Source organism: Nannospalax galili, unplaced genomic scaffold (genome assembly GCF_000622305.1).
Source record: "Nannospalax galili isolate Female #2095 unplaced genomic scaffold, S.galili_v1.0 scaffold75, whole genome shotgun sequence".
In the NCBI taxonomy this organism is placed as follows: domain Eukaryota; kingdom Metazoa; phylum Chordata; class Mammalia; order Rodentia; family Spalacidae; genus Nannospalax; species Nannospalax galili.
In genome coordinates, this window is record NW_008339433.1 from 23,119 (window position 1) to 49,066 (window position 25,948).

A 25,948-nucleotide genomic window follows, 5' to 3' on the forward strand; every position below is an offset into this window, starting at 1 on the left:
AAAGTAGTTTGCCTTTTTCTTTCTTATCAAATTCCACCACAAGACCTGGTAAACTTATTTTAAACCCCGAGCTAACTAGTCACAACTCAGTTCACACTGCCTCAGGCTGAGAATTTTCCTCAAGTCTAAAGTACCTGATTTCTAATTACGGCTTTATGACTGACATTTCAGAGAGCTCTCCAGATCATCCTGAAATATAAAACTTGTGATCTTATCATTTGAAATCATAAATGAATACACATGAGAGCTGGGAGGTGGAGAAGGGAATATTAGTAATTAAACAAAAAATCATTGGCCAAAAGAAGTTTGTCATAAATTGAATTAGTTCAATCAGTTTTTTTATGATTTGGTGCCACAATATGTGCTTCATCATGGACTGATGCAGAGTATCCTTCCACTTACAGTCTATTTGCCATAGAGTTGCCAGAGTGATCTAGAACTCAGATACTATGACATTCCACATTCAACAGTGATGTTTAAGGCATTGTGTGGTTTTAACTCTACCTATATCTAAATCCTCTTTTTAAATATGTTCTATCTTTTCTTTTGGCATTGCTTGTAGATCTGCACATACATCTTTCTGTTTAATGAATTCATGTCTTTATTCATGACACCCCTTCTCCTGGGAATGCCTTTCCCAACAGCTAACGCTCCTTTATATTTTTAATCATTTAAACATATTTGTATTGATTCCAAAAAGTCATGCAGTATACATTGCATTTGATTACATTCAGATCCACCTTCTCAAGCCCCTTTCGACTATCCCCTCCCCATCCCCTCCCCAGACTTCATGTCCTCCATTATTATCCATCATTCGATTTTATTTATTTAATTTTTATTTTTAATTATCTATCGGTTCTAATTCATGCATCTCATGTGTTTCTGGATGTAGGTCTATGACCTGGAGCCTGGTCAATCTACCAGGAATCACACCAATAAGGAAAGCTGACTCTCCCTCTCCCAGCATCCATCAGTTGCCAATAGAGTATAAGCTAGGGCTGGGGCTTCCTGCTTTCCTCCCCTATCCATAGGCTCCTGTCTGGCTTTGTTTTAGACGTCTTATGTGTGCTGTTATAAGCACTGTGGGTTCATATGTATAACCACCCTGTTTCCTTGTATTTACCACCTCTGGCTCTTACAATATTTCTGTCCCCTCTTGTCCAATGATCCCTGTGCTTTCTAGGAGCAGGTGTTATATTAGGCATTCCATTTAGATCTGAGTACTCTATGGTCTCATTTTTTACACGTTATTTGTGGGTATCTATGTTAATCTCTAACTGCTGCATAAACCTTCTTTGGTGAGAGTTGGGGAATATACTAGCCTACGGATATGACAATACGTCATTGTGAGTCACTTTGATATAATGTCTATTAAGCAGAATGATAGTAGTAGGTTGTCCCTATGGCCTGTGATTGGTCTAGGCACAGGTTCTTGCCCTGTAGCCTTAATAGACAAATGAAAAGCCCAATGCCGGGAATGTACTCCCTCTTTTGCAGTTGTTGACCAAAACTACCCATAGATCCTCGATAAATTCTGTTTTTCCCCACTACAATTGGTTACCCAGAAGAACTGAACAGTAATACCCTATTGCTGAAGATATCATACATCTGAGATGTAGCAAAACAAGGAGAAGTCAAGCTGGTACTGACCTTGAAGCTACATTTCTGCTGGATAGCTTTCATAGTACTGGAAGTTTCTATGCATGTTACTGAAAGTCTTTCCCAGCTGTGAGCCTTGTGAGCTACAGTGGCAATTGATGACAGTTGTCCAATGGTGCAATAGTGGAATGAAAATTATGGGGGTAACCATTCACCTTCTAATTGAATTAAGTCCATACCTAACACTGTTATCAGGGAAAGAACCTGTGTCTTAAGTCTCTTTTAAAAGTTTCATTTGTGATTTATCTCCCTCGATATATTCTCCCTCAGTATGTTCTTTGGGTCTTCCTATCTTTTTCTGTGCTTTGATAGCAACATAAATTTACCTTTATCTTAAAATATTGATATAATATTCAAATGATCTGATTATATGTTGTTTCCCTACCTAGATTTTCCACAGTATTTGACAGCCTATGGTGAGATATTCTGAACTAACCTGGGTCAGAGTCCACACCTTAGAAATTGAATTGAAATTTTGAGAAAGATTCAACCTTTGAATGCCTGGATCATTGATGTATACTCAGGGGATCAACAGTAAATATCCTTCCTACCATATTACTCTCCAAAGTAGAGCACATTGGCTACCTAGATTTTCCACAGTATTTGACAGCCTATGGTGAGATATTCTGAACTAACCTGGGTCAGAGTCCACACCTTAGAAATTGAATTGAAATTTTGAGAAAGATTCAACCTTTGAATGCCTGGATCATTGATGTATACTCAGGGGATCAACAGTAAATATCCTTCCTACCATATTACTCTCCAAAGTAGAGCACATTGGCTTGCAAGGTGAGAATTCAGAATTAAAATATTCCGTTCCTTAAGCATGGCTCTATTTCTCTCATTGGGTCTCCTGAGACATCTCCATATCTTTCTAATTATCATGTATACTTATTACTCAAATGGATTTCTGTGGTTTACCATCAAATATTCCTAAAGAATACAACTGAGTCTGGGCATGGTGGTGCATCCCTTTAATTCCAGTGCTTGGGAGGCAGAAGCAGGTGAATCTCTGTGAGGTCAAGGTCAGCCTGGTCTACATAGCAGAGTTCAAGGCCAGCTGAGGATAAAGAGAGACCCAGTCTCAACCTCCTCCAAATCAAGTAACAAAATAAAACAAAACCCCAAAAGAATACAATTGAACATCATATGTGCTAGATGATACTTCTTGAAATGGGCTTAAGTGGAAAAGCTTTATTTTGCCCTAAGGGGGCTTCATACCATTTTGGTTTCATAAGGAAAAATAAATAACATTAAATTACTGCATAATAATACAGAGCATTGTATCATCAAACTTCAATCTTAGGTACAGACTATTAGCACCATAAAAGTACAGAGAACATGTTGGTCGGGTAGGAATGGGAAAGAAGGCTTTCAAGAAGTTTGTATAAGTTAACCTTGGCTTCCTCCATGAGCTGAATGTTTCTGCTTCCCACAAATTCATATGTCAAATTCCAACTCCCAAGCTGGACCTTTGGGAAATGGTTAGCCTATTGGGTCAGAGTCCTCATAAATGGGAGTAGTGTCTGCCTAAAGGCGTCTGAGAGCCATCATTTTCTCCTACCACAAGGCTTTATCTTTGAGCTAGAAAGTAAGATTTCATCAGACTATCTCAGTATTAATTATGAACTTCCAAGTCTTCAGAACTCTCAAAAGTAATTCTCTTCCTTCTAAGTCATCCAGTTAATAGTTTGATATACTATACTCCAGTAGCCAAACAGACAAAAACAGCCATGAAAGATAGTAGAGTTTGAGTTACAAGAGGAAGTTTGTAGAAAGATTCTCTGAAGACTTCAGAGATTTTCTGCACAGGCCTATACAACCATGGGCTTGTCAATGATACGAATAACTTCAAAGTCACTAAAGATAAGGTCCCCCAAATGGGTTACAAGCAGAGTGTGCTATAAGGTGTTTGAACAGATGTTAGGAAATGTTGATTGAGTTTAATAGTCATAAATGACTTGGTACACCTTTGAGGGGTTCTAGGAAGTCAACAGCCTAGAGTTATTGTTTTATTAACCACTTTCTTCTAGGAAACTTGGGGATAACCCTTAATCTAAATGCTGAGGTCTATGTGATAGTGCTGACTTAGTATTTGCTAATTCAGAATCAGTTTCTGTGCATTTGAAAGTCTCTGCTGTTAAACACGATAGGCCCAATTCCTCTGAGTGACCTGGGAAGATGGCATAGAATGCTTGCATGGAACTAAATGGCTGATTTGTTCACTGCTGTTAAATTGCATGGCCTATAAAGACCATTTATTTGCTTTGCCTTCTTGGCTTCATAGATTTGTAATCTTAGATCTGAGAAAAGAATTCTCTTAGCCTTAGATTTGGCTGTGGCCCAGGGAGGCAAAGTTTTATGTAGCCTTTCAACCAGGAGCATGAAGTTTTATTAGATGTAAAAAATGCATTTGCTATTCTTTCAGGGCAGTTAATGGAGTTACTATGTATAAAATCTTGATAATATTTTCCATTCCCCTGGAAAAATTATATATAAGCATGCAGGTGCTATAGAGATACTATTAATAATTTATCTCCACACATAATCCATGTTCAATTCACTTGAGGAATCTAGTATTTACTGTGTTATAGTTATGCATTAGGCATTTGTGAAATATAATGCTAAAGACAAAGCCCTTTTCAGGAAATTGTTTAGAATATGTTAAATAAATCAAAAAGATACAAGGACAAATGATACAAGATAGAGTTTATGCATAGGGAAAGCGTGGGTGAGCTTATTTAGGAGATCATGGAAGACTCCTATAATGAAGTCATATTTGATTATTATTCTTAAATTTTTAAAATTATTTTTATTTTGTGTGTATGAGTGTATTGCCTGTGTGTATGTAAGTATATCCATGTCATGCAATGCCTGAGGAGGTCAGAAGAGGGCATCGGATTCCCCTGGGACTGGAGTTATGGACAGTTGTTGGCTACTGTGTTTGTGCTGGGAATCAAACCTCGGTCCTATGTAAGAACAATTAGTGCTAGTAACTGCTGAGCCATCTCTCCAGCCCCATATCTGATTATTCTTTATGAATTCAGGAGAACTCACCATATACACCTAACAGAGGTGAGAGAAGTATTATATATGTCAGAAACAGCTTTTACAGAAGTGAGCAAATCAACACTTTTTTCTAGGAACCTATATAACTCTGATTTGTTAGAGTATGAAAGACAAAGGCTTGGGTTGGGGAATATGAGGGTTGAGAGTAGACTAGGAGTGTGATCATGAAATACCCTGTATTCTATCTTTTATATATAGTAAGAAGCTAGCTAGTAGTGCGATTTAAAGCAGGAGAGTTATGTAAGTGAATTTGCTCTCAGCCAGTTAATCATAATTTATTGAGCTACTACTTATATGCCAAGATCTTGGGTAGACATCATGGATAAAGTCTTTCACTTGATAGAATCAAGTGGGAAATACAGACATGGGAAGTATGAACACAAATGTGATGAGTATTCTGATGGAGAAGGAAGAATGCAAAGTAAGCTGACATAGTCTGGAGGAGGGAGGATTGTTGAAGGAGTAATAATAAAATACAAGTAGGCAGTAAGCAAATGGGGAAGGGGAGAATATCAGTGACAAAGGGAGGGATCTACACAAATTCTCCAGGGAGTGCAAAAAACAACATGTCTTGAGTAAATGAAAGAATATGTAAATGAAAGAATGGGGGAGAGTGGAACATGACTATGTTTTCTGGAAAATAAGGATACCCAACCAGGATAGAGAAGTGAATAGGCTGTTTCAAGACTGATATGGCTTTTATTGCTCACAGTTTACAAGGATTTCCTCTTGAAGTCATCCTGTTAGTTACTACTTGCTCCTAATCTCAAAAGCAATGTGAATTTTTTTATTAAAATAAAGCTAGCACATGAATACAGTAAAAGAATTCAAACAAACGTATGACAGGGAACTAAAAGTCCTCTTCCCCATAATTCCTAGTCAGTCTCACCACAAATAAAGTCTGTTAGCAAGTTCTAGAAAAATAATGAATGTACCTATTGGCAAACATGCAGAGATCTCTCTCTCTCTCTCTCTCTCTCTCTCTCTCTCTCTCTCTCTCTGTGTGTGTTATTTGAAATTGGACATAACTAGAATAGAAGCTTTTTTGTTTGTTTGAGACAGGGTATCCTGTAGCACAGACTGGTCTCAATATTATATATAGCCAAGGCTGGCTTTGTATTCCTGATTCTTCTGTGTCTGCCTCCTAAGTGCTAAATTTTCAGGTGTGTACTCCCATGCCTGACTTACTAATAGATCATTAAAGACTATTTTGCAGCTTGCTTTCTTACTATGGAAAATGTAGGCATTCTGTACCAGAATATACTGCATTGTTTTCAGACAGTCTCACTATGCAGTTGATGTAGGAGGGCCTACTTAAACATGTCTCAAACTCTTGGCCTTCCTATCTCAACTTCTTTCTTACATGCTGGAATCTTCTTTTATTTTTTCAATGATTGTCCCATGCAGTGTATATTTTATGGATGTATCCTAATGGAATTAATCATTCCATTCCCGAAGGACAGAAATTTGCTTTCTGTTTCTGTGATAAAAAACTGAATCAAACCAACTTGGAGAGGAAAAGATTTTTTTTAGCTTATACTTCCAGAGGTCACAGTTCATCATTGAAGGAAGTCAGGGCAGGAACTCAAGCAGAAGCTGAGGCAGGATCCATGGAGGAAACATTTTTACTGGCTTGCTCTTTCTGGCTTGCTCAGCTCACCTTTTTATACAACCCAGGCCCACCTGAGTACGGATAGACCACCCACAGTGGGTTGGGCCCTCCTACATCAATTAGCAATCAAGAAAATGTCCCCATAGACATGCCCACAGGTCAATCCAATGAAGGAAGTTTCTCAATTAAGGGGGGGGGTTTCTCTCTTCCCAGGTGAGTCAAGTTGACAACCAAGATTAGTCATCACAGTAGTCTCCAGTTATTCCTTGTTATTCATGAATTAGATATTTGTGAGTCCTGTAATCCCTGTCTCTCTGGATTAAACATTATAATGTGGAAGATTATTGTTAATTAAATTATAGAAATATAGAATTGCATCTGTGACACATGTTCTGAAGATTCATTGAGAGCATGTAATAAGGCAGTTTACCTAGTCAGGAAGCTCAGAAAAGACATAGAGGTACTAAAAGTAAGCACATTACTTTTGTGTATATTAATAGCACAAAGCAAGGGGTTTCATCATGACATTTCCATACATGCATACAATATACTTTTATCATATTACCTTCATATTACCCTTTATTTTCACCACCAGCATTACCTTGAATAAAATGTGGAAGGCTGTGTGACATGAAAAGGGAGAAGTGAAATATCATTTCCAACTACACACACACACACACACACACACACACACACACACACACACACACACAACCATGTACACATCTAGTACCTGGCAAAGGGGAGCCACGCAAGCAGGCCCTACTTGTAGAGAACAATGCAGTGTCTAGGGTAGTAGATAATGTAGACCTTGAGCTTGGAGCCCTCAAGGAATACATGCGTGTTTGTGGTACCACCCTCATGGTGGTCCATCTGCTACACTTGGATGGACATACTGAGGGTCTGGGCCACAGAATGATGTGGTCTTGTCACTCTCTTTACACATTGGCTCTACCTCCTGCTGTCAGAGCTTCTTCACAATCCTGCTGCCCTCAATGCAGTGCTCAAAGAACTTGCTCTTTTGCTGCAGGCCACAGAGGTAAGCAGCCTCAGGTAGACCACAAGGTAGTCCAGGGTGCTCCAGTCTTTGAAGTTCAGGAGACTGGCTACTGAGGTCTGCTTTTCTCTACCAGATCAGTCACGTCCATGTGGAAGTCCTCAATTGTGAACTCAGAGAAGGCCTGGCACACCAGGTCTTCTTTGCTTGTGGCAGATACAGCCTTGAACTGCTGCAGTTCCTTGATGTCATTCATCAGTGCCTCCAAGGTGGAGAAGCTGGAGGCTTAGTAGAAGCATGTGCTGGCAGGCCTGGTCTTTCAGAAGTATGCATTTTTTTGTGGAGGTCCTTGATGTGCTGGTAGCTGTCATCCTCAGCACAGTCCTTGTACAGGATGGAGAGCTCCAGCCACTCTGACACCAGAGGATTCTGCATAGCAGTCTCTTGCTGATTTTGGTCCTGCTGAGCCATGATGGCAGACAGTTAAGAGCATGTAAGTCACTGCCCAGCAGTTCCTGCTTCTGCTGCTGAGGTTCCACCACATTTAAACAATGGATGTGCTGTGTTCTGTGTTCTTTCTTTTGTGCTCTCCCTACTTCCTCTGCCCTTTGCATATTCTTACTATTTCCCCTTTTATAATCATGTCTTTTATTTTTGCCCTAGCTTACACATATGTGAGAAAACTTGCAAAATGCATTTTAAAATGTTGATAAACAACAAGAAATTCTCATTCAAATATTTATTATGTGAATCCTTATAGGATTTTACAGAGAAGTAAATTCATCAGAGCACAGAAATATTCTTTATTGGATTGGCCACTTAGGAAAAGTATTTCCTATGCAATACTGTTTCTACTTAACACTGGAGTATATACTCGCCCATCCAATAAATGCCTATGCCAATTGTTACAGCAGAAAGAGACTGCAGTGCAAATTCAAAGGGAAATTAAAATTGTATAAAAGACACAGGACTTGAGCTGGAGAGATGGCTCAGTGGTTAAGAGCACTGACTGCTCTTGCAGAGGACCCAGGTTTGATTCCCAGCACCCACATGGCAGCTACAAACCGTCTTTAACTCCAGTTCCAGGGGTATCTGATGCCCTCTTCTGACCTCTGCTGCATTGCACGACATGGGTGCACTCATATACATGCAGGCAATACACTCATACACATAAAATTAAAATAATAAATAAAATATTTAAAAGAAAGACACAGGACTTAATAAAGTTGATGAAAATGATAGACTTTAAATTCCACAAAGTCATTGGCAGGCGGGGGACTGGCAGAATTAACTTTTGTGGACTCTAACAAATTCACATAGAGTAACAAAACAGATAGAATAAAAGACAGAAATTGGAATATCAGAAGTGAAGAGCGGTCCATGGGAAAGTAAATGGAGCACATTAATATTCTGTGAAAGTTACTCTTTAGGATCCTGCTGTGAAATAATGAGGAGGATGCATGATTGTACTATCATGTCATTTTTTTTGTCAGAAAAATCACACTGAAAAAATCTGCAATCAAGATTGAATTCACTTATTATTGTAATAATGTCTGCAATTGCATCAAAATTTTATCTTTAAACAATATATGATAAAGTACATTAATATAGTTTTTAATTTTAAATATGAATTTCCAATGAAACATTGAAAAATCAACTATTATACCCTGGTTCCTATTTTTAAGTAGATTTCCTTTAAATATCCCCCTTTCCAAAAGTGATTATTCTGGGATATGTGGACTGCTTCTGTTGCCCAATTATCTTCCCCAGAGGTGGCACCAATTTGCATCTCTACTAGCAGTGTCTGAGAGTGCCTATTACTCCTCATCTTGGTGAGCTTTTGAATTATTGACAATCCAGTGGGTAAAAAGCCATCCTCATTGCTGTTTTTATTTGCATTTCATTAATCGTGAATAAGGTTGTGCATCTTTTCATGTGTTTAATGAACATTTGTGTTTCTTTACCTAAGAACTGCCTGGTACTATTCTTTGGCTTTCTTTGAGGTTGCTCATTCTTTTGTTACCGATTTGTACAAACTTACTGTAAAAGAAAGAGTATAGTTGTCTTTTGTGCATTTTTTTTCAATCAGTCTGTCTTTTGTTTTTATTTCTGATATTTTCAGTATTTGCAAATAACACTGTTACATTTATATGTAATGAATTTTTGTATTTTTCTTTTTAGTGTTTGATATTGGTGTCCTCTTTGAGGAGTGCTTTCCATTTCAAGTTTATATATCAACTTGCATGTGTTTTTCTAGCAGCTTTAAGCCTTTTATTTTCTATTAAAACCCTTTATCTATCGGGGATTTATTTTTATATTAAAAACAAGGATATGGGGCTAGAGAGACTCAGTGGTTAAAGCACTGACTGCTCTTGCAGAAGACCGAGGTTCAATTCCCAGCATTGACATGGTGGCCAACAACCTTCTGCAACTCCAGTTCCAGGGGATCTGATGCAGTCTTCTGACATCCATGGGCACTGTGTAATAGGGATGCACTTATGTACATACAGACACAACACTTGTACACACAAAATAAAAATAATATATTTAAAAACTTTACAAAAACAAGGAGGTAATTCATATTTCTTTTTGTGAAATAATCACATGTTCTAATGGCACTGTCTAAATTTTCCATATTTTTGTTGCTAATATGAAATGTGAAATTCATGATAGATTTCTTTTCCATATGTATAACAGTCTAATAGATTTGAGACTATTATATTTCATTGATCCACCTATTTCTTCATCAAATTCTTTCAAAGTTTGAAGGATCGTTGTACTTTTAATTCCATTCTTTTATGATTTCTTTCCAGAAATTTTTAGATATTCTTGCTTAATTTTTATGCAAGATGACATAAATTGAGATGTCAGAAATGTAAGATCAACTCCTGCAACTGTGTTTAGGAGAATCTTACATTTTATGAGCTTTATGTTGTATGTATTCTGATTCCGTTATTTGGTACATGAATATTTATGGCAGTTATAGCCTCAAACTGGATCATATCCTTTAGCAAAGCATTTCTCCTTGAATTCAACCTTTGCCGATATTAATATTATCACCTCTGCTTTCTTCTTTCATCATTTTCATGGCATGTAATGTGTTTTATAGTTCAATAACGCTGTTTGCTTCTCAATTTGTTTTCTTACCTTGGTCTCCCTTTTCATCTTATTCCTCACATCTGATTGTTTTATCATTTGACTTTCATATCATGTTTCAGTGACTTTACATTCTTTTGAAATTCTTTTTTACTTTTTCAAGAAATGTTTTCTTCAAACTAGGATTTATTAACTGTATCTGAGACTCAAGAATGTTTCAGTAGCTCTGCATGTGATGAGCCAAAGGCATAACTCAGACTGGGAACCACTAATGCCAGTGTGATAGCACCTATTATATAGAGTTCGTTCAACTTTGGGGCTTCAGGCTATCCCCCAACTCACGATAATGCTCTAAAATGTTTCTTTCTAGAAAACATAAACCATATCAAAGTAAGCTTTTTCCTGATTTATCCTTTAATGTTAGACAGTAAAAAGTCTGTACGGGACCTCTGGGTGTTTGCTATAGTACTATTATTCTGTATGTCTAAAGGGGAAATTCATCTGGGTATGACTAAGCGCTTCTTACTTTTCCTTTTTATTTTGACACAGGGTCTTTCTACATAGTCCAGATTGGCCTGGACTTGTCATGCAGCCCAGACTAGTATCAAACTGGCAATCCTTCTGCTTCAGACTCCCAAGTGTTGGGATTACAGGCAAATATCATCACACCTGGCTTACCCACCTACTTTTGAACCTCCCACTCCTTCAAACAATATTGTCTTATTTAGTATTTTATTTTTATTTTTCTTACTTTCAGTTATGAATAGATTAGTTGTGAGTGCTTACGATTGTTTTGTCTTCTCACATGGTCTTCTGTCGTGACCTGTAAAAGCCAAAATGAAGACTTAAAAGTCTAAGGTTAGTGAGTGATGGTTTTGATTCTTAACAGATTTTCCAAATCTTTCCTTCTTCCAAACTACTTCCAGGGTTTTAAAGGTAGACTCACATGCTTTCTACTATAACTGTTCATATGACAATGAGGCACATTGAGAGCTGTATCAGTGAGATCTCTGGTTCTAATTTCTCTTGGTTGTAACCATTCAGAAAGTGGCCATTCAGAAATTTGTCATTATTTGGCTACGACTTACTTTATTCCATAGTTAGTACTTTTCTTTTCATTAAAATTTGAAGACATTTTTGTGTGGTGTGTTCCTTATATCATTGTACTCTTGGAAATAATTTGTGTTGACATTATTTTTCTTTCTTTCTTTGCATAGGAAGTTATGTAATTTTTGGTTCTTTATCTTCTCCTGTTCTAATAGACTACAGAGACCAAGGCCTGTATTATATAATCTGTCATGTGGTTTAAGATATTACCCTAATACTAGGATGGGTATGGTCTGGAGAAATTAGTCACTAAAAGTTAACCAGCCTAAGCAGTTCAATTTGTTTGTGTGTTACCAACCAGAAATATCCCATTTTAAAAAATATTTTCTAAGTGATCAGTATCATAGTGTTAGACACAAACATGTTCTAGAAACATGTCATAATAAAATAAATCTCAAGTTTTGACATCTCAGAGAAGTATAGTTGACACCTGACATCAAGGGAATTGGGAAAGGATACTTTGATCCCTTCAAAGAGTTTTTTTATGCTTTAGATGATATTGAACAGTATTACTTATTTGGACATTTGGCCTCAAGGTTAAGGCTTCTTGGTATCAGGTGACCCAAAGGGTGTTACATTAGATGTTTAGGTTTCTTATTATGTCAACAAATATCTACTATATTTTAGGTACTGTTCTGCACATCAGAAATTATAGAAATTACATTAAAGAGACATAAATCCTACTCTTATGGGACATAAGTCCTAGTGAGTAAGATAGGCAAAAACAGATAAAGAAACGGCCATATTTTGGTCAGGTCATGATAAATACTAGGGACAAATAAAGATGACCAGATGACTAGAGTTGAATAGAGTAAAACTGAAGGTCATGTTAGAAAAAAATCAGGATAATGTTTTATATTCTGTTCCATTTAAACAAAATGTTTTATTTATCCAGTGCTGAGTGTGGGTAAGAAACTACCCAAATAACTTTCTCTACATAATTATTTGAGAGTCTGTATGCTACATTTTTACCTTGAGTTTTTAAGTGAAATTTAGTATAGTAAAAGCTCTAAGAAAAGCTTCAGTAAAGAATTCAGTGAATTTTCTTTTGTTTGTTTCTTTTTCTTTTTTGAGATAAATTCTTGTTTTATAGCACAGGCTTTCCTGAAACTCACTACATAGCCAAGGCTGACCTCAAATCTGTGGTGATCCTCCTGTGTAAGGCTCCAGAGTGCTGGGATTACAGGCAGAATCCACCATATCTAGCCCAGTTACCTTTCTTTTTATTGCTTTTATTAGCATATATTAATTATATAATAAAACTTCATTATGGCATTTCCACATATTTTGATTATGTTCACCCCCTTTACCATCTTCTGTCCCTTTCCCACTCCCACTGATCACCTTGCTCTTCCCATCTAGTCCTCCTTTAACTTTCTATTAAAAATATTCTTTCACTCTTTGATACTTTCATACATGTATACAATGGGCTTCAATTGTTTTCACACTGTCTTCCCTAATGTCTCTTCTCTCTCCCATTGAAACCCTTCTTTACAACATATTCTACTGTTCTTCTCCTATGATCATTTTTTTTTAACAGTTTTGTGAGTTTCGTTAGGGATGCTTATAGAGACATGGGTAAAAGTTAATATAACACATGGGTACTTACATGAGATTACACCAATAAATAAAATGTATTTTTCTTCCCATCAACTATTAATTATATATCTAGCTCATTCTTCTGTCCTTGCTATGGATACAGTCTTGTGCTACATAGTTAGGATGCCCTGGGGCCCAGCAGAATCACGGGCACTCAAAGACCAATTCACCTAGACTTTTGTAGATATATACAATAGAGTGACATATTGAGAAGATTTCCCTTATTGGGATTTACAGACAAATTTTGATTCATTTGTTGTTAACCAGAAATTTAAAAAGACTAATTTCTTATTTTCTATTTATTCTAAGCAGCTTTCAAAGGTTGCCACTAAGTGAATGGGTGGGGTAGGTCCAAGGTAGTTTGATGCTTTAAGTCAAAGTACAGAGCTCATCTGTCAGAAAGAGTAGTGAGATTATACTGTGTAATATATAGGCTCCATTTATGGGTATACTACTTACTTTACCATTGCTTTGATAAAATACCACGACTAGAAACAACTTAGAGAAGAGTCTCTTTGTACTTACAGTTTCAGAGTGATAATTCATAAAAGGTAGGGGAGGAATGGCTATAGATTTGTGAAACACCAAGAGATCACATCTCAGCCACACAAAGGAAGCAGAGAGAGTGGCAGGAAATGGGGTGAGGCTACAAATCTTCAAGATCCATCCTTGGTATTATACTTCTTCCAGTAAGGCCATATTTCCTAAAGGTTCCAAAACCTCTCCAAACACTGCCAGTAATTATGAATCAAGGGTTCAAATACATGAAGTCTATGGGGGGACATTTCTCATTCAAACTACATTCCACTCACTGGCAGCCATAGGCTCATGACCATATAATAATGCAAAATGTATTTAATCCAACTTCAAAAGCCCCATAGTCTTTAACAGTCTCAGCACTGTTCAAAAGTCCAAAGTCTTTTCTGATGGTCAAGACAATCTCTTAACTGTAGCCCTCTGTAAAATAAAAAAGAAAACCACAGATTTCTAACATATAATGGCACAGAATATACATTCCCTTTCCAAAAGGGAAGAAATAGGGGCACAGTGAGGAAATACTGTACTGAGGAAGACCAAAACTCAGCAGAGCAAATCGTGAAATCCTGCAGCTCCATGTCTGGTGTCTGAGACTTCAGTTTTGAAGGACTTAGATGTCTCTTCCCCTCCAGCTTTGCTACCTGCAACATACATCTCTCCCATGGGCTGGTTGCCCTCCCTGTATGCAGCTCTCCTTGGCAGATGTCTCATGAATGTGGCATCTTCAACATCTTGAGCTCCCCACTACAACCTAAGCTTCACATCAGTGCCTCATGTGATGGCCTCTACTGGCCTCTAAGGGTCTTCTTACAGAATCTCCACCACTACCACACATTTTCTGGCTTCAGAAATTCTCTGAAATTGTAGAGGAAGTATCCATAACACCCTCACTCTTGCAGCAAGTTCAGCTGCCAACTTGGGCTGAACCTTCATATCCTTGAACTACATTTATAGCAGGTTTTTATGCAGTTGCATTTTAGGAGCAGCAAACCACTTAGGCTCTTTTTCACAGTTTGGAATCTTAGATGAGTTGGGTCTTGCCTTGAGGGCACCCTTCCCACTGTTCCATTGCAGTGTAGGAGGTTGCTCCTTAATGGTGTTAATCATAACAATTACTACCTCTCTTCTAGTACAGGCGTTGGATGCAACATTAAGCCTCCTAGAGTTCTTTTTCTCTCCAAACTGTACATTTTGTATTTCTTTCTGTAACAAATACTCTTTCACATTGTTGACCTGTATAAGAGTAATCTATAAAAGCTATGTCACCAACAAAATGTTATGCTTTTCTGAAATTTCTCCCACCAAAGAAATTAGTTCATTACTTTTTCATTTAGCTTCAGGCAAGTTCTTAAGACACAGGCACAAGGCAGCAGCTAAATTCTTTGCCAAAATATTACACAAATGACCTCTACCCCAATTCCTTGTTCCCCTCTGAAACTTCTTGAACTTTGTCTGTTCTGCCCACACTACTCTCAGCACTACTGTCTTTCAGGCTTCTACTAGAAAGGCCTGTTAATGTCTGCTTACAGAATTCAGCTGTTTGTTACTTCAAAGTTTAAAGGCCTTCCACATTCCTCCACAAAACAATATGGTAAGTTTCTTCATAGCAATATCTTACTTTCTGGTACCAATTTTTGTATTAGTTACTTTTCTGTTGCTTTGATAAAATAACATGACCAGATATAACTTCGAGAAGAAATTTCATTTGGGCTTACTGTTCCAGAGAGAGATTCCATAACAGCGGGGAAGGCATGGCAGCATGAATCTGGAGCACAAAGCTGAGAGCTCAAATCCAAACTTTACAAAAGAAACAGAGAGAATGGTAAGAAATGGGGCAAGGTTATAAACCCTCAAAGTCCACCTTCATTTATGTACTTTCTCCAGCATGGCTGCACCTCCTAAAAGTTCCATAACCTTCACAAACAGAACCACCAGATAGGGACCAAGTGTTCAAACACATAAAGCCAATGGGGGCATCTCTTATTCAAACCAACACTTTGGGGAAGAGAAAACTGGTAGTGCTTAGGTTTCTCCAAAACTGTTATATATCTCTTTAAAATCTTTTCTATATTTTTGGGTGCTGCTTTTTTTCAGGATTTGTTTTATGAACAAATGAAGTCATTTTTAAATGTAAAGAATCTTTGAAAAGTCTCTATGTTTAGGTATTGGCTCACTTTCAGAAACATTAGCTTACTGCTTCCCAACATGATTGTACATAATTATCTGGAGTGGTTGCTTGAAATGTGGCATCCAAGGTCTCTCTCCAGTAAAGATTATGGTTCTCTAACTTTTCTGTCTGGCCATTCTATCTGTATTTGTGATAAATTCCAGGTGATTTGGATGATTCCTGGTTGCTCCAGCAACTACTCTAAGATAAATCTTAGCTTATTTCTGCATTCTCCCAACCCCATCCCAGAGGCCTCAGTTCTGGAATACTGCCATTAAGCATCATCTGATTCACTAACACTTGCATTTCAACTCCAGGAATGCTTCTTCCATGGTAAGTTTGACTCTACTGAATCGTGCAGTAGAAAAGCTATGTTAGTTTCTTATTGGGCCTCTACTATTTGAATACAAGATATCTTCCTCCATTTTCTCAGATAATAAATCTTCAAAAGGAGATAATTATTACATAATTTAGTTTTTAAGAAGCTATGAGATTCAAGGCCAGAGAAAGATATTTTATGCTTTTAAAGCAGAGTTATTAATGAAGCCCTTAAGACCTTTGTAACTGGAAAGATTTCTCAAAAGGTGCCACCTTAGGGGATTCAGAATCTAATTTTAGAATAAAGTTTCAAATGTTTGCCCTCAAAACTCCAAAACTGTGATTGGTAATTTCTATAATAATATAAAAATCAAATTGAATCTGTCTGTATAATAATCATTTAATATTCTAGGCAATTTAGTTTTAAAGAGGAACTGTCAGTCTTTTGACAAGTTTCAAACCTAACTTACTCAAGTCAAGCATCAAGTTTGTCCCATCAATTTTTGTAGTGTTACACCTGTGAAGGAGCTTGGTAACATTGTCTTAGGGTCATGAAAATATTAACTGAGTGAATGAGCAGACAGGGAAATTTTTTCTTGTTTTGTATTTTATTTTACTTTCTGAACATAGAATATGGCACCTGAATATCATTACATTGTCTTGAAATTTCAATACACAAATGCCATTTCTGTACTCCAAGGAACCCCAAATATTAGAAAATGACTCAACAATATATCAATGATATCTCATAGGTTAAAAAGCGAGCTAACTCCCTATAACTTTATTTTCTGTCTTCATCCCTATTAGTTTTTATAGAGATTTTCTTGGCAATCACTGGTTACTGCTTATACTATATAAATAGAATGTTCTAGTAAGAGAATGTCATAAACTGGCAATAGATGTAACATTTATATTATGATTTTTAAATTCCCTTGTTTAAGATATAAATTGGGCTGGAGAGATGGTTCAGTGGTTAATAGCATTGCCTGCTCTTGCATAGAACCTAGGTTTGGTTTCCAGCACCAGTGCCCTCTTCTGTTCTCTGTGGGAATTGCATGCATGTGGTGCACTTACATGTATGTGCAACACTAATAAATTAACAATAAATACAATAAATAAATAAATGATATAAAACAAATATATTAATCAGCATTTATTTCACTTAAAAATTATAATTCATGTCAGTAATTCTATATCCTTTATTCATTACAAGGTGAGTGTGTGTGTGTGTGTGTGTGTGTGTGTGTGTGTATTTCTGTCATATCACAGAGAAAATGAGGATGGAGTAGTATTGGTCTGGCTACTTAAAATGGAATGGGTGAAACATGGATTGGAGGAGCCTTGTTAAACCAGACTTCAGACATATCCACAGCTCAAATTTGAAACTGAGCTGTCTGTACTATGCTGGATAGCTTTAGTTGATAACCTCACACACCTGGGTAGAGGGAATTTCCTCTATTGGACTGGTCTGCGGCCATGTCTGTAGGGCATTTTCTTGATTGTTGTGATGTGGGACGTCTCAGACCACTGAGTGGCGCCACTCTGGGCAGGTGGTCTTGTGTTGTATAAGAAAGCAGGTTGAACAGGGTCCAGGAGAGCAAGCCAATAAGCAGCATTCTTCCATGGTCTGTCCTTCAGATCCTGCCTCCAGTTTCCTACCCCAAGTTCCTGCCTTAGCTTCTTCCTTCAGTGATGAACTGTGACCTGAGAGATATAAAAATAAACACTTTTCTCCCCAAGTTGGTTTTGGTCATTGTTTTTCTCATATCAATAGAAAGACGCTAAGATACCAACTAAGGTACATATTGAACTTGTAAAATGAACTGAACAACAGCTTTTAGAATGGAATTCACTAGCCTTTGTAAACAACTTGTGAAACTATTGCCATTGTTTCCTTAAACTGTGTGTACTCAGTCCCTTATAAGACATTTCACCTTTGCCATACTAATCATAGTTCTTGACAAGCAGGGCATGTAATCAACATCTTTACTTTGAAGTTTGGGCTATAAAATCAGCTACCATCTTGTAACACCTAGGAGCACTTTTTCAAAACTGTTTAAATTTTCTTTCTTCTTGATTGTGATCCTACTGAACTCCAAGTAAACACAATTCTTTGCTCTGTACTATAAAGGTTTTATCATAATTCCTATCCATAGCCTTTACATAAATGTTGGTTTAAGTCAATAAATTATTCTTTTGAAATTATTTATTTAGTGTGTATGCATGTACATGTTTGTGTGGGTGCATGTACACCACAGCACATGTGTTCAGGTCAGAGGGCAACTTACAGGACTCAGTTCTCTCTTTCTACCACATGGGTCCTAGGGATTGAGCTTGGCATGAGGCTTGGCAACAAGAACCTTTACTCATTGCGCCACCTCACTGGCTCAATAAAGTATTCTTAACTTGGTTATATTGTCTGTAATTCAATTCATATAATGGAAAAATAAATTACTCATGCCTGTGTAGTTAGATCCCCCATTTTATTGATTATTCTGAGATACTTTGAGACAATAGCATCTTAAGAATAAATTTCAGGTTCTAATTATATCTTCCTGTGATGGTTAACCCTGATTTTCAACTTGATTATATATGGCATCATGAGACACACCTCTTGATGAGCCTGTGAGGCTGTTTACAGTAAGGATTAACCAATGAGGAAGACTTTCCTCCATAGTGGGAAGAACCTTCTGGAAAAAGACCAGAAATAAAGAGGTCTGAAGGAAAAGAAGTGTTTACTTGCCTACCATAACTTCTTTCTGGTGAGTGTATCTATCCCACCCTTCTCTGACATCGGTACCCACCGACCATGCCTTTCCAATGTGGACTGAAGTTCAGCTGTACTCTAGTAGTTCTCCAGGCAATCATTGCTAAATTGGGATTGCTAGAGCATTCAGCCTCGTGAATTGGGCAGCTACTGGATTCTTGGCTTCTCCAGTGTGTAGGCAGTCAATGTTGAACTATTCAGCCTGTTAATCCAATCTAATAAATCCTCTTTTGTAAAATATATTAATTCATTTGTCTCATTCCTCTATATAACCCTGACAAATATACATCTCTTCCTATAGTTATTGCATATGTTTTAATGTATCTCATACTTTAATAGTAAACTTTAGTCAGAGGTGTTCCAGAGACCCCCTCAGAACAAAATAGTCTACTTCCATTGCTCTGGGTTGCCCACCAGAAGGTGATGGTATGGCCCTTTAGCTGAAGACACCACATATATTGGTCATAGCACATGGACGAATCAAGTCAGACCTGACGAGAAAGTTTCCTCCCCACTGATTAGCTGTCATAATACTGGGAGGTATTATTCAGCTTGCTGAAGGAAATTGTCATCAACAGTCTTACCCAGTTATGAACTCTGTGAACTGCAATAACAACCAGTGCGGCAAGACACACCCATGGGTGAAATAGAGGCACAAATATTATGAAAATCACCAATAACTTTCTGATTGTTTCTGATTAGTTTTAAGGCCTGCTCCAGAGGAGGAAACACATGCTTAGTAATGCACATTTGGCCAAGAACCTATGGTTGGGGACTTTACAGGCCCTATAGTTGAGCCTTTTCGCTAAATGAGTTAGAGTTACTCATTTTGGTAAATGAACATAGTTATCAAACTGTCCAACAAATTTGTATCTCTTTCTTGACTGGCAAATTAGTGAAGATCTCAGACCTCATCAGAGAAGTTTCTCTGTGCAGTGGATGATGGCTAATGTAGAAACTCACCACAGGTCAAAGTGCAGAGAACCAGTGTCACCTGATGGCTCAGCCACAAATGGGACATCAATATCACAAGCCTCTCCAAGGTTCAGGGACCATGTCAGAAGAGGGGGCAGAAAGATTGTAAGAGACAAGTCAGGGAAGACTGGAGTGAAACAGTGTCTTCTAGATATGACAGGACTACTACTTATGGATGCATAGTAGCTATGATTACCTGCACAAGATTCGCTCGATCAAGCCAGTCAACATTCTAGCAAGAGTGGGATAGTGGTTCATGGGCCCCAACCTTTTGCTGATGCGGTATAGATAATTTATGACTTCTGGTGGAGAGAGAGTCATTTTTCTTTAAAAATATGGCTCCTCGTAGGTTTACCACATTCCAGTGGATGATTCCATACTCCAACAAATATGTACAACACAAATTGGCATTGATGGTTTATTAAATTAAAAGAAAAGTACAAGATGGTGGGGTGTGTAGGGAGGTAGTGGTGGGGGGATATGAGAGGAGTTAAGGGGAAGAGTTGAGGGTGAATATGATCAAAATATATTGCATGGAATTCTCAAAGAAAATAAAAATATATTTTAAAAAGTAAACTTTACCAAAACAGTATGTACCAACTACCTGGCCCTGCTCGAACACTTTCACATGTGTTATCTCTGTTATTGCTAGCTATGACTCCATGTCTACTCCATTTTGCAATCTGTACTCTATGTTCATTTATTCTTTTAATAAGAAATGTACTCATATTGAGAACCAACTGCATACAAGCTTCTTTACCGTGCCTTGGAGTAAGCAAGTGAAGAGATAAAAACAAAAGGAATGACTCAGCAGAAGGTTACAACTCAACTTATCAAGAGTATACCTAAATGTAGCAGGTGTGAATGTTGGGAAGTATTGGTGCTCAAGGGGACTATTGTGTAATCCTTCCTTTAGAATGAGTATGTGATTTTGCATTTCCTGTATTTTCCTATCCTCTTATCCATCTCCACTCAAACATCTAACCCCAATACTTAATAAAATTGGATTTTCTTATATTAGATTTCCTTAAAATAGAACATGTGGGCCATGAAAAGCCCAAATAAGGAACTTGGTGAAGTAGAGAAAGGATTGGGTATTTGTAACATTTTTATGTGAGGAAAGATGGTCCTAGTATTGTTTTAGTGCTGCACAGATCTTTTATCCATCACACAAACTAGAGTTTGTGATTAGGAGTTAGCAGCCTGCAAACTGAACCCAACAGGGTTGCCGAAAGGCAGTCAGCTGCAAAGGAAAGCACAGTCAATTATGGGTTTGAAAGAATAAAAGTTTTCCCTAACCACTCAGGATTGCATAATCAAATCCGTGTCTGTCAATTGCTAGATTCAGATCATGGAGTTTGTCTGTGATTACATAATCTGAAACTCAGAATGTGCAAAAAGTAATGCTTGGGAAAATGAGCATGGTGCTATACAGATTTTGAAATTACTTTTCATAAGTTATCTCCAAATAATAAATGTAGGGAGGAGAGGAACCAGGCAGGAAGCAACAGGTATCTTGCTAAAGAAGAAAATAAGTATTTTCTTCTTACTGTTTCTTCCATGAAATGGTAGATATAATCATGATAATTTAAAAAATCTGGCAAGAGAGCTTGCCTCCATCACTTGCAAGTGAGAGTTCAATAAATAATATTTTCTAAAACCTCTACATTTGTCCAAACTTCCACGTATAATTCATCCTATTTGGTATATCCCTTTCCTTTAACGGGCTTAATGATTTTCTTGGCTTCTCTGGGTTTTGCCACTTGTGCAATGTCAATGGGGGAAAGGTGGTATAGATAAGGTGGAGCAGGAAATCTTTCATATTTGACCAAATGATGAACACATTTATGCCATTGACTATGTACAGAAGATATCCGTTCAGACACTTTATGTAACATACTGTTGACTGTTGTTGTCAAGAAAACCATTATCCACGATGTATAGAACTTACTTTCTTGCTCTAAACAAAACTTTTATGGTAGCTATATTGGAAAAACACTGCTGACATAAATTTCATGTGAAGATAAAAATGTGCTTGGAGAGGGTGTAATTTTCTATGGATATATAGATTTCAGAATTCAAATCTTGACAAATTGATCAGGTGGCTAGGGAGAGCTTAATTTACTTTTTAAAAAGGTGATAAAAATAACCCAAGGGCTGTAGACTGAGATAAAAATAAATGTTCTACATAATGTATTTGATTTAATTTATGATGTCTTTTCTTGTGTCTGTTCTTAACAGACTGGAAGGATGTGGGGCTACAATGTCAGTGAACCCTGAATCCAGCCAGCATAAGTAGTGTTAATTCCTGACTGTTAGAGTATTCCTTCAGCATGAATGTAAGAGGTACAATGGATACTGTAAGGCATTACTCAGATCTACTTCAAGGAAGCATTTTCTGGGAGTGAGATCAGTGGACAACCTGTATAAGGAGACAGCAATAGAGCTTTACTGGGATTTTTAGTTAGTCTTAATTTTTTGACAGTTTCTTACTAATACACAATGTATTGTCATTGTTCAGATGAACTGCTTTGCAGTCTTCCCTCTTCCATAGGTCATCCCTATCTCTCACCTTCTCAGTACTTCAACCACCCTTCGTAGTCTTAGCCCCTTGTAATGTCTGCCCTCATTCACTAGCTGAGAAACTCTTCATTTGACTTGTACTCTTACAGCTCTGGCCTGAAGTATTGGGACCATTTACTTTTGGTGGTTCTCAAGAACGCTGAGCTTGTTTTTTGGTGTTACAGCTCTATGCTATGAGCCCATAGCTCCTGCTGACTCTCTGGAACTTGTCAGCTTTCTCCTTACTCCTTCTTCTGCCACCACTGTGGCCACCAGGCCACCGTTGAGGTTGGAAGCTCTGGGTATTTGTCTCCTCTTTGTTCCAATAGCTCTGTGCACCCTATCCAGAATAAAGGCTGTAAGTGGGCAAAAGAACACTTGGGAGAATTGTTATTGGGGTCTAATGTTGTAACACCATGGAGTAGTACACAGGATAGAACTTTCCCAGAGTAACCTGAATACAGTGGAAAACAGCTTACTTATGTAGGTAGAAGCCCTCATTGTATGCTTCCACATGGATTGTATTTCTACCCATCACAACAACACATGTGCATGAGGTCCAGTTCCTCTAATCACAAACATCAGTTAATCAAGCACAAGACTTGCACTGCAACAATTACTGGCTTTTTTCTGAGTCATTCAGGAGGTACTTCCTTCCTGCTACAAATAGAGCAGGGCCTTCAAAATGTCACCTATTTTTGTCTTTCCCAGAGTAGAGCTTTCCACAGCTGGTATATTTTGGTGGTTGTGACTTCAGCAGAAGCTATGGTATTCCTTACAGCTGGACCATAGTTTCCTAGCTGTACCTATGAAGTATTCAAAGCAGCTGGGATGCCATAAAGATCTGCCCCCATACCATTTTCAAAAAGAGGAGGTGGTCCATTGGTTGATTGCTGACCATTGACCATAGCTGAGCACAAGGGAAGAGAATGCCAGCTGTCAATCTAAAGATTAAATTGGCCTGAACCCAACAGCTTAGCTTATTTGAAAGAAAAGTAATTATTGAAGTGTGCTTATAATGAAGTCCTATCATTAACATTGACATTCTTAAAATTATTTAATGGTGATTGACTCCTAATCAAATATAATGAGGGAGGGATTGGTTGCTCTGATCAATTTGAATGGGATGCCTCCATTTCTGTACGGAATGTAATTGGTTCCTGAGGGTTCCATCAGATATCATGTAGGTTTACAAAGACAAAGAAGTAATTGTCTGATCAGACAAGCTATATCTTTATCTGAGACATGTCTCACGAGGTCAGGAGACAGAGGAAAAGGTAAATGCTAACTTGTGGCAACAAATCCTCAGGACTAAATCAAACTGTTGTGGTCAACCATATTCCCTCTGACACTGTCTGCCTCCTTTATACAACCTAATTAGTATAAACCCAGGAATTTTGAGTTGGACTGGGAAGAACAGCAGCCATCATTTTCTCAGAGGCTGCTTGCAGTAAATAAAATATTCAGTTGATACACCCCTTGAACATTGGGTACTAGACCCATTGTGACCAGTTTTATGATTCCTCTCTAAGTGAGCCTCTATCTGAAGACAAATGTTTTCTGGAAGAGACCTTGTCATAAACAGGCTTATTAGGCAGACAATGGGATATGTGGAGATCTCAGAAGGGGGAAAATATAGGGGTCAGTAAGTGTTAATTTCAAACAAGCATCTTTGCCAAAATAAAATAATTACTGTATCTAGATAAAGCAGACTAAGTTGGAACAAGCAAATGTTCTTGGCAGGAAGTCGATCACATGCTGCACAATTCAATTTATGGGCAGCTACAGACAGCTTTAAAATATTCTTTTGGCTTAATGTGATGTTGAAATATTGAACCCCTTTTGTTAAACATTTATTAAAAATCCAAAAATACCAATAAGTGGATTACCAATTTATTTGTCTTATTCTTAAGTAATCGCTCTTCCTTTCTGTCAAATTCCTCTTTCAGAAGTGTCATTTTTACATTCCTCAATACATTGGGCAGGTAAATTTCTTTCCCATGATCCATTACTAGGGATCTGACATTCCCCTCCCTATGCATAGGGGTGCTAGCTCAAAGGTGACCTGAAAGGAAATTACAACCAACATTTAACATAGATCTATCATGCTCTAACAACGGAATATCTTCCTTGATGCTCACGATACTGCTAGTCCTTTTCCTTCTCAGTTGAACTCTCTCTAGTGGACTGCATTGTGTCTTCACTTTCACACCTGTATTCCCTCTTCATTCCACTGTAAACTGCTCCTTCTAGCATTATTAATGGGAACTGTACTTGCCAAGGTCAATACTCTTACTGGCCAGTGTCATCCACTCATCACCTATGTACTGCTGATTCCCAGAACTGTATTTTTAGCCACAACATCTCCTTAAATGTCAGGCTTATGTATTCAGTGCTCTGCCAGCATCTCCAGCTGAATGTCTCACAGGCAATTCAAACACTATGTTCAAAATAAAAGTCATCATCCCCCACTTCTCAAATCCATTCGTTCTGATGTCTATTTTGTTACCCAGTTGAAAAGTCATGTTTTATTTCCTTCTTTATTTTACTACCAGCATCTAATGTATCACTAAGGCTAATCAACTTTCTTTCCTGGATATTCTTTGTGTCTGTCCTATTTACTCTATCCCTATTAATATGCTCTCATTTTAACTTCTGAACCATAATAAGAGTTTCCCAAATGACTTCTGGTATTACCACCTTCCATATATTCTCCGTACTGGCACCTGGGATTTTTCTCTAGAATGACATCTGACCTTCTCACTTCTCTGGTTTAAACTGCAAAGCTTCCCCATTACCTATGAAGTAAAGTACAACATTCCAAATATGGCATGTGACCCTATCTTGCCTTACTTTTCCAGCCGTACCTTGGAAATGTTTTTATTCTTTCATTTAGCCATTTCTTGCTTTTTATACTTTGCATATATTATCCATTTTGTCTTGAGTTTCTTTCCCTACACCTACCAGGCTGTGATGGATTGAATGAAAACGTCCCCCATAGGCTTCAAGTATTTGGACACTTTGTCCCCAGTTGGTGGTGTTATTTTAGAGGTCTTAGATGGTGTGGCCACCCTGGAGGAAGCCCATCACTGGGGGTGGCCTTGAGAGTTCTTAAGCCTTGCCGGATCTTGGGTTGCTCTCTTGCTTCCTGTCCTGGCTTGAAGATGTGAGAACTCTGCTTTCTGCTCCTGCCCATAGCAACCTCCTGCCACCATGCCTCCCCACCATGATGGACTGTAATTCCCCTGGAACCATAAACTCAAATTCCTTTTATAAGCTGCTTTGGTCAGTGTTTCTATCATAGCAAAAGAAAAGTAACTAATACACAGGCCTATGCCGAGAGTGACTTTTCTGTTGCTGTGGTAGAAACACTGACCAAAGCAATTTATAGAAGAAAGACTTTATTGAGCTTACAGTTCCAGGGGAATTATAGTCCATCATGGCAGGGATGCATGGTGGCTGCAGGAGGAGTGGAATCTAAGA

The 25,948-nt window shown here is 37.8% G+C and overlaps 1 pseudogene; it reads right to left on the reverse strand.

The window, feature by feature from the left end:
* Nucleotides 1-7,102: 7,102 nt before the first annotated feature.
* LOC103734872 lies at nt 7,103-7,951 on the reverse strand (annotated as a pseudogene).
* Nucleotides 7,952-25,948: the final 17,997 nt, after the last annotated feature.